Raw genomic sequence first — 15084 nt, 5'->3', positions numbered from 1 at the left:
GCGATTTCGGATCGCGAATACGAATGCGCGAGCGATCATCCAATTCTGCTTGATGAATTAGGGCCATTGTCTTGAGTGAATAGATACCAACCATGTCATGCTTTCAGATGTGTGCTATAGCAATGAACACAATATTGTCCATAGGTAGAACTAAAAAAAAATCTTAACAGCTTAAAGCACCATACACACATATGATTTCTGGAAACAATGTTTCTTGATCATTTCCAATGACAGATGGTGATAGCTGAATAAACAAGCGCTATACACCCAGTGCCCATTCTGCTGTATGGAGTAGATGTTTAAGGGGGACCCCATTGTGCGCCCCTTTATTAACATAGAGGTTGTTCCTGATTGTCATTTATCAGCCTGTCCTTGCAAATTGATGAGCAACGCCAGCACATGCTGTACATGTCAGATTCTCACCCGAGAACAAATGTTCATCTCAGGTGAAGAGAATCTGACGTGTGTATGCAGACCTTTTGAATGCAGTTTTAACCATTCATAATGACCGTAATATCATTCATCGCATTTCGCATTTCATTTTATTTGTGTATAATACAGCCTAACACAGCAAAACAATTCTAGGACAAGCTTATGGCTGCTGTTGTTGAGAGTTAGTTGTAACCCTTTAAAGCCATGATGTATTGTACATGTCACTGACAGCTATAGAGGCAGCATAGGGGATTAAAACACATGAATTATGAAGAAACAAAATAAGGCTGTGCAGATCATAAAAAACTCCACAGGTTCATCACTCTTCCTTTACAATAGGTTGGTAAAAGTCCATTTTGTGGGATCAAGCCTTGTGGGTGCTCTCCAGCAATTATTTTGTTTAAAGGAAATCAAAGGCTGGATTCACAAAGTTCTATGCACATTACAGCTGTGTTGTAACATGCATAGGGGTTAAAAAGGCTTGCAGAGTTAAATGGGATTATACTTTCCAGTCAAATAGTTTTACAGTGTATAGACAAGAGGCAGTCTTATCATAAAGAATGAAATTGCTACTTAAAAAAGATATGCATATTCCCTTAGGCAAAGATTATTCTTTTAACAGTATCTGGAATGCAAATACCTTAAATACCATACGGCTTGTAAGCCAAAGCACAGCACAGGCTGCACACGTCATATGTTATATAGCCTCTGAGAACAGGAAGCTCTCGGGTCAGCAGATAGCTCAGCGGTTACTTCTTGACTTACCACAGAATTGATTCTGCAATCCTTAGGGGTTCGAAGCCCGCGGGCGCCACCTGACCCTTTTATTTATTTTTTTGTAACATACTAATAAATATGTAAATTTACAGCATTAATAATTGTGTTAGAGATGTGCATGAAATTAAATGGATACTTAACTAGATCTCAAAACTGTACCTAATGACATTTAGGCTGTGTTTGAACTTACTACTAATCCCACAATCACTTTTCACTGGTAACAATCAAACTCCCACTCCTGTCAGTGTTCACCCAAGGTCAGTGCTTGGACCTGTTCTGTACAACTCCTCCCTTTGCAGACTCATAGCCTCTTCTGGCAGAAAATACATCTGTACGAAGATGACACACAAATCTACCTGTTCACCTCTGTTCTAAATAACATTTTTTGCTGCCATCTCATTATGGATAGCTGACAAGAATCTGAAACACCACCTGTATAAAACAGAACTCATCCCCCAGCTCCCACTTTCAAAATCTTCCCTGACTTTCTAACTGTTAGTAACACAATTATTTGCCCCACCCCACAAACACACTGATATGGCGTCACTTCAGATTCACATAAATCATATTCTTCAGGACAAGGAAGGTTTTTTTTTGGCAATTCTATCTTGCAAAAAAAAATTTTTAGCTATGCAATATACAAAAATAAGAAAACAAACAAAAAAAAGGAACTTTATTTTTAGTTAAGCCAGTGTTAGCCGAATGTTTCTGCAGAAGAAAAAGAAGTGTGTATTTTGTACAAATGTAATTGTATAGAAGTGGATAGGACACTGAGGTGGATAAGGGCAGGTTCACACCTCCTACTTGTTTGCTGGATTTTGTGCGTGTACCCACACAGTACTAATACCACTCATTGCAACCCCTATTTATTCCCTATGGGGGTTGCCCCATTGGCAGCATTTCCTGGTGAGAGGAAGCAGAAAACGAACCACAATCTCATTGCCAGTGTAAATTAACCCTAAAACATTTAGACATACTCTCTAGTCATTGGTATATATTGTGCCTTTTGTTTACACAGGCTTCCCTGGCTAAATATCCCTGCAAACGTCAGCTCCACATAGATCAAGGTTCTAATATTATCCAAATCAATGACTTCTAATTCAGGACATCTGAACAAATCCTTCTGTAAATTTCTCACTCTGCCAGTCATTCACCATATCTTTTGTGATGAACATACACAGTTGCTTCCCTAAAGCTGTTCACTTCATTGAAAGAAGGAATCCTGAATATTAAGGTCCTCTCAGGACAGGAGACTTCAGCAGCATCCAACCAGTGAGGCCTAAGCCCAGAGGTAAAGGAAGTACATGATACCTATGTATACTATGGTATATTTTGCAAACCAAAAAGGGAGCAAATAAGTTTACTGTTAAAGTTTACAGTTACTTTTAGCATTAATATAAATTATGAAACCATACTCAAAGCACCATGTGCTGTTGCTACCAGATAACTAAGACCAGTTGGCTGAATAATATGTCCCAACGTGATAATAACAAAATACTGCGTTTCATAGCTAATATTAGTATTTCTAGAATTAAAACAATTGAAAATTAAACACTAAGTACAGCTGTCCCTTTCACCTAGCTGCCAATAATAAAAGTAACCCTCTTCCCAGAAACATACCCACCTGAATCCTAGAAAAATCTTCTTTCTAACTATGCCAGCTCAGTTGATCTCCAAAGGCTTCTAAAATGGGTTCAACAGTTATAGAGTGAGTATGGTTATCCTTTGGATGCTAGACAAATAATGCAAAATATTTTGTAATTATTGTAAATAAACCCTGCATTGTGTAATTTAATTTAAACACTATCACTTTATGCCCTAGTACTATCCCCCATTCCTCATCTCCAGGCTGTAAATCTATTAAATCTAGTATCACTATTCCCACTATCAAGATAAATAAAATAAACTATTTGAGTAAAGCTAAGCTTTAAAGAAATACATTTTTGAAAAAACCTACATAAAAGTGGGTAAATTTGGACAGTGGACTCTGGGTGAGCCTGCATGGCGAAGAGACACAGCACACATTACTTTTAATCTCTGAAATGTTACAACCTCCACTGCCAGCTTCCTAAAACCCAGCCAGACATAGGAAAAAAGGAAGAGCCACTGTCCACTGCCTAATATCTGCAAATGATAGGACTACATTCTCCACTCATCAACAGGATTGGTCACTTTCTCCCATCACTTATGGAAAACCAACAGTTGATTGGTGAAGAATGTCTCCCTGCCCTCTCTATGTTGTTGCTGTAAGGACCAGTGGGAATTCACACAGAAGAATAGCACTAAATTAAAGCAGACCTCTATACAAATATTAATAATAATAATTTGAGTGTAGACAGCTAGGTGGCTAGACCCATGGTAGTTTTATCTTTTAAGTTAAATTGCAGGCAAACAGCTTGGAAAACAGAAGCAAATACATTTGTTGGAGGCAATTTTTTTAGGCCAATGAATTGCATTTCTACTTCAGGCTATGACAGGTCAGTGAGGGAGAAGTAGTGATGAGCTCATTTGTATGTCACTCTGATCTTTCCTTCTGTCAGCATGTTTCTTGTGAGTACAGCACTGGCTTTATTTGCCCATTATCTTTTTCTCACAACTTTGATGTGTACCAGGGATTACAAGAAGCTGATACTAGGTCTTATTAAGGGACTTAAACCTTTTGTATTATCAAAAAATATTTCTAATAATTATTATAAAGTTGCATAATTTGTGTCTTTTATTTTCCTGTACAAAAAATTGGAAATGGGATTGACCTTTAACAAGGTTAAAATAACAACAGTTGTCCAGATCTTCATTTCTATTTCTTTAAACTCAGGGAAATTTACAGCCCCAAGGAACTGGAGGAACACATTCACGTTATAGTCACCTCTTAAGAACATCAAAAACGCCTTTCACTCCTGAGGCAAAGCAAAAACATAAAATAAAAATAACAATAATGATCTGCATCTCTCTTCTCTGCACAATCAAGCCACAGGGAAACACAAAGAACTCCTTATTGCAATTCAGACAGGCTCTGTAACCGAAGGACCAGGGGCCCCAAAAAATCTACACATTTTTCTCTATAAAAAAAACCCCAAAACTTTTCAATGCTTTTTAAGTCATATTATGGTCCCCATGTCTTAGAGGACTATATAACTAACGACCCCTCTCACGTAGAAATTTAAGACCATTTTTATTGTGTTTTATACAACGTATTGCCCATCCTCTAAATTTTTAAGGTTATCAGGAGTTTGTAATAATTGTTTAACTCTTCTGTTTCAGTTGTCTATTCTGATTTGTACATTGCAGCACAAAGGAAAAACCATGCATACATTACCGCAACTCATTATCTGTACGTGCAGCGCCATTCATTGTAAATGTATCTATGTATCTTAATCTACTACAACCTGTATAGAAGAGGCAATTCACTGCAATGAATATATCATGAGCAAAAGTATGAAACCAGGGTGAATGGCCTTCATACCAGTTTGCTTATTTTAGAGCTGTTCCTTTTTCTAAATGTTATAAATTCTAAAATTCTGAGATGCTTTTTCACAGCTACCAAAAACATTATTCCCATCTCCTGGAGGCATTCTTTCCTCTTTAGCTTATTGTTATAGTAAATCTCTTAACCTGAGCTATTAATCAGTAAAATAATAGCTCACGATAAAAGCAGATTTGACAACTATGTTAACATTTGGCATTCTTGAAATTTAGTGTAAAATCTCTACACTGGAAGCCACTGGAAATGCACAGTACAGCAACATTGTGTATTCCACTAAAACCAGGGTTCTTGGAAAGGTTGGTAAGTTTTACCCCTCATGTCAGTTTAAGGGACATTAATAATCTTGTTGGCTATTTGTAAGAGAGACACTCTTCCCAATGGCTAAAAATGTAAGACATTTTTTTCGAACTGATCACCACCATAATAGAGATGTGGACATTATAGCAGGGGTTCCCTGAAGATCTGAAAGCTATTTCAAGGGGTTCCCTCATTTTAATAGGATTGAGGTACACTGCTCTAAAGTAATCTAACATAATCTTCTCCCTGATGTCACCATATTTAGAATTTGTAAATTGTCCTTACACTTGCCTTTCCTTTTCTGGCCAGGTACCAGGGGAAAATCTCAGCAGCAGCAATGAGAGACACAGCAGCAGTAAAGTGGGGCGTTCTAGAAGGCAAGTCTGGCACAATGTACAGATATTCTGTGCAGACATTCATACTTTCATATTTTAACGAATGCTGGCAGTGGATTTTAATTCTGTCTTGCTTACAGAATGTTATGGCACTTTCTCATGACATCACCCCTTCCCTGCAGACGCTTTTACAGTATGCAAGCTTAGAAAATTTTGTAACATCCAAGAAATGGCTAAATCAAAGAAATGTGTTTAAGTAAATAAATCTTTGAACACTAAATCAATTAGTAATTTACCTGTAAGTAGGATGCACAGTGGTCAAAAAAACAAGAAAACAAAGAGAGATTTTTTTTTAATCGATTGTAATTTGTTTCTGGAGCTAGGAATTATAAATCAGAAGATTGCTAATAGTTTTGGTAGTTATAATATAGTTCAGGCCATTTTTAAATAAATTACCAGATGCAAGAAGTGTGGACAATTTTTGAAAACTAATTGTAATGTGAATCACTTCTTCTCTACCTCTTGATCTCATTATGATTACCGTATTTTTTGCCATATAAGACGCACTTTTTCTTCCCCAAAACTGGGGGGGGAAAAGTTAGTGCGTCCTATACGACAAATGTGTTAAAAAAAATAATTAAAATATTATACTCACCCGATACCCGATCCTGCGTGTGTCTCTGGCTGCAGCGTCTCTCTCTTCTCTCCTCTGCCAGCATCGTGTTTTCTCCTGTCTGTAAAGCAAAGCGAAAGAAGCCAGCACAGCGCCACCTGCTGTTCCCTGTCCTAACTGCCGTACAATAGAAAAAAAGCACAGAGGGATCAGAAGGGGAATTTGAATGACAGAGTGATCAGAAAGGGAATTTGAAAGGTACAGAGTGATCAGAAAGGGAATTTGAATGGCACATGAGTGATCAGAAGGGGAATACCGGTACGAATGGCACATGAGTGATCAGAAGGGGAATAATCTTTCAGAATCTTTTTTTCTAGATTTTCCTCCTTTAAAATTGGGTGTGTCTTATATTCCGGAGCGTCTTATACGGCATAAATATAGCACAGGTATTAGAGCTGAATCATTTGTAATGAATAGAAAAGACTGGAAACATCCCAAATGCTAAGTGTAAAACACACTATACAGATAAGTGTAAACTGGTTGCTAGAAAAATATACTATAGTTAAAACATTATAAACTAAACTTGAACACATATATATAAAATAACAGGCAGGTTCTTTACTGCATAAGGAACATGTGATGTTAAAAACTAAACTAAAACTAACAAAATTTCTGCTGGCTCCATCAGTTCTTGCATCTTCTACCAGTCTTCTTCGGGGTTTGGGATATTTGGCCAATTTGACTGTTCAGGCCAGAACAACAAAACTCTCACATAGAAATATATTCATTCCCAGAAACCAGATATACAATAGCGCAATAAATTTTTTTAAGCATAGTTCCATTTTAAAGTATATCAATGACCACATTTTTTTGTTGGTTTGGATATAATAGAAAATAATCACCTCTGTCAAGCTTTTACTGCTATTTGTGTCTCCCCTGAGAATATTCATACTGACCATTGTTCTGGTGAGACAAAGTGTACCAGTGTTCTCCCCAGCTCTTTTTTGCTGGGCACACCCCCCGGCACTTTTCAGTAACCACCCAGCTATTTTCGGGGGGTTACTGATGAGTTGGGTCACAATACCGGGACTGCCACCCACCTACAATTTCTTCCCATCTGGCTTAAAAAAAATTATGACTTGAACACTGTGTACTATACAACTTATTTTTGAAGTTGTCAAACAGAAGGTATAGGGCGATCTGTTCTTTTTTTGTTAAGGCCAGTGCTTACAATTGTCTAAACTAAGATTCTCTTCATTTTCAAGATATAATCACTTCTTTCTATGGGCCTGATTTATTAAAGCTCTCCAAGGCTGGATAGGATACATTTTCATCAGTGAACCTGGGTGATCCAGCAAACCTATAATGGATTCCAGGAAATGGAATAGAAAATATTTACTAACAAATTGTGAATGACTTTTAAGAAATCCATTCCAGGTTTGCTGGATCACCCAGCTCCACTGATGAAAGTGTATTCTCTCCAGCCTTTGAGAACTTCAATAAATCAGGCCCTACGTCTTCTGTCTGTTGAAAAAGGAAATCTTTCTAACGTGGACATACAGAAAAAAGGTCAATTATTTTCCTCTGTCATTATAAACATTTGAAAAAATGCCTATAGATATACCTAAAGAGGAAGTAAACCCAAAACAAAACAAATACACTTCCTTCAATCCCACAGAGCAGTCGATCTGTCCGCAGGGTTCTTCTATCGGGTCCCATATTGCCCTTGTATCTGTCTTCAGGCCGCCACGCTAGGCGCCGCCATCTCCTCTCTATTCTTGTTCCTACGTCACCCAACGCAGACGCGATAATGGGTAACACAGATGGGAAAAAACTTGCGGATCTCACTGCGCATGCGTGAGAATGGCAATATCTTCTATTTCTGGTGAAAGGGCTCGGGTATGCGCAGAAGGAGCAGCCAAGAGCCTCCCGGGATGCGTGATGTAGGTATTTCAGGAGGCTTTGCACTCCCATTCATTAGGCGATCGAAAATAAGGGGGTGATGCTGCACCTTTTTTTATTTTTTAAAAAGGGTGTTACTCTTAAAAACAAACAAATTACAGAATTTTTACCTTACATAAAAGGGTTGTCTACCCATTTATGTAAAGTGAAAATTCTGAGTTCAGGTACGCTTCAAACCTAGTACAAAATGTATCATGCCCCCTCCCCATACACATACAAAAAAGCTATGTAATACTTTTCAAATGATAAACGCGTGTTTACATCGTGGGTTTAGTGGAATGCTTTTAATCTGTTAAGAATGTCCAGGCTAATTCTCTTCTATTTCATTAATCACCCCTGCTTTCATTTACACCTTTTAAAATTCATTTTATATGAGTCAATTACTGAGTCTGTCATGCGCTTGTTTTGTTTAGTGTCACCATAATTATTTTACTGTTGAGCTTGTACATTTTTTTTTCTTCTCATACCCCTGCACCCACCTTATCAAGCTGTGACAGTTTTAAAGTCTATCGGCAGTGCTCTGATTTAACGATGTAGTTCCACCGTTTCATGATGTACTTACTACAAGGATAAATTGCAATGACAATTTCACTACCACAATAAATCAAAGTTGCATTTATTTTCATCCTGCTGAACAGTTTTATCTGAACAGTCACAGATCTGTTTCTAGAAGATAATGAAACCGAAGTCTGAACAACCACAGAAGACAACAGTTATAAAATCAAAAAGGTGTAACAATTTGGAGCATTCTTGGTTTTAATTTTGGATAAGTCATCAAAGAAAAGTATATACTTCTATTCCTTAGCAATATTTTCATTTAATAGAACGTTATTTGAGAGAATTACCAATTTATAGTAAGAACGAATGCCATAAACGTTTTTCTAATTGGAAATCAACTGTTTCAGATCATTCAAAGCTACAACTTGCATGTAAGACACACTGATTTTAAGCATCACTCTAGTTCAAAAGGAAATATTGCTTACTTAGCATCTAGTTAAACGGCAGGCCTTGTTCAACCAATAGTAAAGATTTGAAAATTTCAGAGAAACGGAAACTGCCAATACTATTTAAGTCTTTAAATAACTAAAATGCTTCATTCATGTTTTGAATTTATTAAGACACATACAATTTCATTGGATAGATTCCTGTTCACTTCCTGTTCTGTGGATGCAAAAGGAAGTGAGAGAAATTCTGTATTAGGTGCAGGGAATTCTGTTCTAAAAAAATATGTCATTGGTAACAGTGGTCCCCCATTTCAATGTTCCCCTCACAAATCTAAATGGTGACGATAAAAACGAGATTATCTCAGTGGCAGTAGTCACCAGGATAAGCAGAAAGGATATGCCTTGTAAAGGACACAGAAATCAACAAAATGATGAAGTGTTCAAATCTCAAAAAACATATTTGATTACACATATACATTAAAGTTATAACTATAAACACTGCAAAAGCAGAATACTAGACCTACAGTAACGAATCAGTATTCTTTTTTGCACTTCTCCGACTCCATTAAAGAGAACTCTGATTAGCTGCTTTTGGTTACTGCACATTTCGCACGTATTCTTGTACTTTTTCCATTTTCTGAAAAGGCCTATTATATGATCAACCATACATACTCAACATAAAGTTTACCTCAAGTATAAGAAAACCCCACAATGGATGAAAAAAAATACTATTTTATAAATGTGAGGGTGACACTATTATAAACTATTTTCTTAGTGTAGTGATTATTTAATTTGCTTAGCAGATTGAATGGTATAAAAGAGTTTCTAAATTAACCAAAAGACATTATCAATTTCTAATATTAAAGAAAACCTCATTTTATCACTGTAGGGGTTTTAATGCTGTAACTCTCCTGGTTGGAGCAGATGGTGGCATTTCATGGTCCACAGCATGAGATAATAGCAGTAGTACCTCCCAAGACAGATAAGTGAAATGCAGTTATTGAACCATGAGGTGTCGCTACCACTATTAGGTACAGAATTCTATGCTGAACAGTGGTAGTGACACCTAGTGGCTAGTTGAAGTAACTGCTATTCCAGTTTTAAATTTTGCGGTGTTCGAAATCATAGAAGTGAGCTGGCAACAGAGGTAAATTGGGGCTAAAGTTCTACTTTTACGTTTGCATGGTCAGGCAGATCATTACTGTAAAAAGGGCCAGTTGTTGTCCCTTCTGCAATAATGCATTTTACCTGTATCATCACTCCTAGTTTCTGGCGTCAAAGCTGAGCTGAACATGCGAGGCATGAGCTTTGTCAGAAACTTGGTAATCCCGGCTTCCCTTGCATGTATCAGGAGCTCCCATGCTCTGATTTCAGGCCAACCTGATTGGCCAGACTAGTATGACATAACTCCAGAGCAGCCATGCTCATTCATTCCCAGTAGCTGCAGGGGAAGCTGGAATGTGCAAGGTATCCATAATTTTGACACTTTAGGGGGCGGGGCGACCAGACAGGTGAGTATGATTTATCACCTATCCCTTTCTGCAATGAAAACCTAACTAATCAAAAATGTTTTCAACGTGGAATTTAGTTGACTTTGCATACTGGTAAAGACATTGCAAACACCTGTTAATATCTGCATCATGAGGACCTGTACTTAAAAAGTTTGACCCTGTTATTGAAGATTTGGTTGTTTTCATTACTTTATTTTAAATAAAAGGTTCCCTAGGTAGCCTTTAAAAAAATACTTCTGTAAGCCCCCTCCTCCCTTTTCATCATTAGATGTCCTCATCATCATTGTAAGCTCAGGGTGTTGCCACATAAATCAAGAAAAGAGAGACAATGACATTATCACATTAATCTTTGCATTCCTACAGAAGATCCAAATAGAACCCCGAGCACCATGTGACCAGCCTGTGTGGGTTGGGAAGGTAGCCAGATACGATTTTTTAAGTGGAACTACAATTGGATATGCTTTCTTTGTAACAAGGGTCCCCTAGGAAACTTTTTTTATTTTTTATTCATGGAAAACAACCCGTGTTGGTCTGGTATCCATCTTCGGCCTGGTGAAAATAGAGCATCGGGCTCCACCATCTTCTCTCTTCTTCCTACATCACTTGATCTCACTGCAAATGCAATTTTTCCCCTATTGATGAAAGGGCTCTTTCTCTGCAGGCCTGAGATGCTCGAGCATGCGCAGAAGGAGCAGCCAAGAGCCTCCCCCGGGATGCGTGACCTAGGTATCCCGGGAGGCTTTGCGCTCACATTCATTCCTAATCACCTAGGCGATCGAGAATTAGGGGGGCAGTACTTAATTAGGAGGGGCTGCACTTAAAATTAAACACAAACAAAATTTGTCTACCCTTTTATGTAAAGAGAAAATTCTGAGTTTAGGTACGCTTTAATCACAACAGGGGTAAAACTAAAGTTCTAATTTAAATATCTGTGATGAGTCAGGGTTTTATAGCAATGTGGGACAGGTGATGTAATATTCATTCTTAGCTGCATGATCACAATCTCAGCTGTTACATTTCACACACACATAACCCAACCCAGCATGGGGTGCCAGGGATACCTCAAGTCCTGGGGTGCTGGGACTGAATGACAGTCATCCCGGCCCGACCAATCAAAATTACCGAAGATCGAAATGAGGAAGAGAAGGAAGCACCCACAATGGAAAAGGGAATATACACATGATTTAATTTTGCTTTAAAGAATAATTAAAGCTGAACCCTGGGCAGAAATTTGTAACCCATCTGCTCCCTATTCTTCAGTAGAACTTCCCTTCATTCAGTGTTTTCTATAAAGCCTGCAAATGTCCTCATTACATCCCCAGGCCAGGATGACTCTGTCCGTACATTCAAACCACTAACACGCCAGCTTCCATACACCCAGCACTGCGATGGTGTCCCCACCTTCTTCTGGAAATCACATAGGAATTCTGGAGGTTCTGCATTTTAAAAAATCTTTGAAATAAATGAAGTTGGGGACTGCAAGGGCATGAAAACTGCGGCTTTAGTCCCCTGGATGTACAGCAGCAGCAAGATAAAAGAAATCTGCAGGTATTAGAGAAAATGAAAAAAATGAAAAAAAGACACTTCTCTTTACATCCACAGAGCAATAGATTCCTCCACAACTGGATTTCATTCCATCCAGGATTCTATCTTCATCCCAGCGCGGAGGAACCATTGGGTTCCTCCTTCAATTTCTGCCTATGTCACATGGTCTGCGGTTTGTGAGATTGGGTGACATAAGCAGCTTAGGTTTCCTCCTGTAAATGTAAAAAAAAAGTGCAGATCCCACTACACATGAGATTGGCACTTTTTTGCATGAAAAGCCCCTGGCAGCCCAAAGACGCCTGAGATATGTGATGCATGTATCCCAGGAGGTTCTGCCTTGACCACCTTGATTGCTTGGGTTAGAATGACAAAATCTTACATTATCCCGGCACACAAGGGAAGCTGGGAATTAAAACTGATTCTCAGACAGGTACATCACATTACAGGTAGTCCCCAGGTTAAGGTTATTCGACATACTGTGTGCAGAATGGAAGCTTGATAAGGAGGGGGGGGGGTTGGGGTTGCATGACTTGTAGAAGAAATCTTTTGCTAAACACAACTGAGGTTGGGGTGATCTTAGGGGGGTGAGCTCTTTCTCCAGCCTCTTGTAACTCTTTAATGATCAAGACAAACTCTGCAGTTGTTTCTTTTTGCATATCAAAGCAAAGTTTGATCCAGAAATTAAGGAGGAACTAAACTCAAAAACACAAAACAAAAACAAAACAAAAAACATACCTTTAATCCCATAATCCTGCGTCATCCCGGCATCCATCTCTGAGCCAGCACTCTGGGCGGCGCCATCTTTGTCTCTTCTTCCAGGTTCTTCTTTGCACTCCCATTCACCTAGGCCAGGGGTCAGCAAACTTTTTGGACTACTAGGCCATTTCAGGAGGTCAAGAAGGCACACTAGGTCAAAAGAAACAAGGTGTCCAAGGAAAGTTTTTTTCCAACCGTGACTGCAAGCGAGCAGCCTCAGACTTCCGTTCATCCGTGGTGTAGTCTCTGTACGTGTGTGCATGCTTGTCATCAAAAATCCCCTTGAGATTCGACCGCTTGAAAGTGCTCTTGGTGTCGTTGCACACTAAACACAGAGCTTTGTTACCGCGTTGGACAAAGAATAATTCATCAGTCCATTCGGGGTTGAAGACACAATGTTCGAGGGCAACATTCCGGAGACTGGTAGCTGTGCGTTGCTTCTGCTCTTTAGGCATCGTAATTGGGGTTATTTTGCAGAAATGTGCAACAATATAATTAGGCTGCATCCAACAATAAATAACTAGGGGGTGTTAGGCCAGACTGGAATATTGGCTAGGCCGTATCCAGCCTAAAGGCCGGAGTTTGCATACCTCTGGCCCAGGGGATCAAGAATAAGGGGGCGGTAACAAACTAACAACAGAATTTTTACCTTACATAAAAGGAATGTACTACACTCTAATGTTAAGTGAAATTTCTGAGTTTAGGTATGCTTTAAATCCCCTAGCGTTCTAATTCTGTCCATATTTCTATGCAAGAAGCGTTACATTATTTTGCATGGAAATTTATTTTACATTGTAGGCCTATAATTCTTAGGCATAATTCACCGAAATAAGTCCAATATTTAATAATAAACGGAAAAAAAACAAACCACAAAAATCTGTTAAAAAAATAAATAAAAAAATAGTGAAACATAATATAACTGTACAGTGGCATGTACAATATATATATATATATATATATTTATATTATATCAAGATTTCTTTGTATTTGACTCAATAAAGCTATTTTGTATTGAATCGAATACAAAACATCTGCAATAATGACCTGCCTGGTCATACAAACTTGAAAGTGACAGGTTTGCTGCTTGTGCCCACAAAAGCCACGCCCATGCCCCTCCCACGGGGCAGGTGATTGACAACATCTTCTGAGGAGACTCCCCACACATCTCCATCCATTCTTTCACATAATATTCACACACGTGCTGTCTGTAGAAAGCAAAGCACGACGAGAAATCACGCACACTGTAATCATGTGACTTAAATTTTAGTGTAGCCTTCACTAACCAGCATGCATTGCTTCAGGTGATATCTATAAACTATATGACCAGAAAGTACCACAGGACACATAACTATATATGATTGTTGTCATTTATTTAAAATATTTACCATATATCCTCAATGCTGAGGAAAAATAAGGTGTTATTACTAGGTGGGGGTGACCCTAAAATCAATACACGTGCAATGAATTTAGAATATAATAACCTCACATGACAAACAATAAAGAAAACAATGTAAAATGATAATAAAGTTAGCAATAGGATCAGAATAGAAAGCCTTGGTCACCATACACAGTACAAATATCTTTATTTCCGTTTTTTGTTTTATAAGTAGTCCGAAAACAAATATAAGTACAGCGGCTGCCTAGAGATAAAGAATACAGCACTAATATCACACTGACATTCAGAACCGACATATAATACTTACAATGCGCTTCTCTCACGGCTCTTCCCGCCCAGCACTTCACTGCGGACAATTACCTCACAACACTGAGGAGAGACCGAATATTGCGCAACCACGCGCGTGACTCCGCCCACGAGCTACGCGCCAAAATGCAGCACACCCACCAGCTGTTCTTGTTAGCGCGCCACCTACAGGAACTCGATGTGAATCTAATGGTGTCTTTTCAATTCCATAATACCGTACATTATAAAAAAAGCATACCAGCCTGATCATTTGTTATATAATGATTGAATATATTAGTTTCTGTTTGCTCTGCATAACACTAATATGCACTTAATGAGCTTTATACACACAAAAAAGAGCCATTTTTCTTTCTGGGCCTAGGCCTATCTTAATCCATGAAGCCTGTTGCTAGGCAACACTTCAGTGACAGGATCTGTAAGATGACCAATAAGTCCCTCATCTTTGGCATCCCTTGCGTACATTCGCCAGTATTGTCCAATCAGATGATGTTTTTTTGCTTCTCTACGGCTGTCACAGGCAAGTTATTACCTATTGGTTGGTTATAACTATAATAAGATAGTTGGTTGGCCCCAGGCCTTAGGCTATGTACAATAATTGTCGTTAGAAAAAGAACGATCGTCGGCCAATCAGATCCTTAGGATGGTCATTTGTTTCCAGCGACATTATTCGTTCGCCGTCGTCGTTGACCATCGTGCACTCTTTTTTTTAACGATTATCGGCCATTC

The 15084-nt window shown here is 38.5% G+C and overlaps 1 protein-coding gene across 1 annotated transcript in view; it reads right to left on the bottom strand.

Moving 5' to 3' along the window:
• The window catches only part of PIWIL4 (piwi like RNA-mediated gene silencing 4), a 102505-nt gene extending 88081 nt beyond the window's left edge, over positions 1-14424 (bottom strand). The window contains exon 1 of the mRNA XM_072402699.1: positions 14360-14424. The gene's annotated coding sequence lies outside the window, so the exon portion shown is untranslated. The remainder of the gene's footprint in view (positions 1-14359) is intronic.
• Between the last annotated feature and the right edge of the window lie 660 nt (positions 14425-15084).

This window comes from Pyxicephalus adspersus, chromosome 1 (genome assembly GCF_032062135.1).
Source record: "Pyxicephalus adspersus chromosome 1, UCB_Pads_2.0, whole genome shotgun sequence".
Lineage (NCBI taxonomy): Eukaryota > Metazoa > Chordata > Amphibia > Anura > Pyxicephalidae > Pyxicephalus > Pyxicephalus adspersus.
This window is presented reverse-complemented; position numbering and strand designations above follow the sequence as displayed.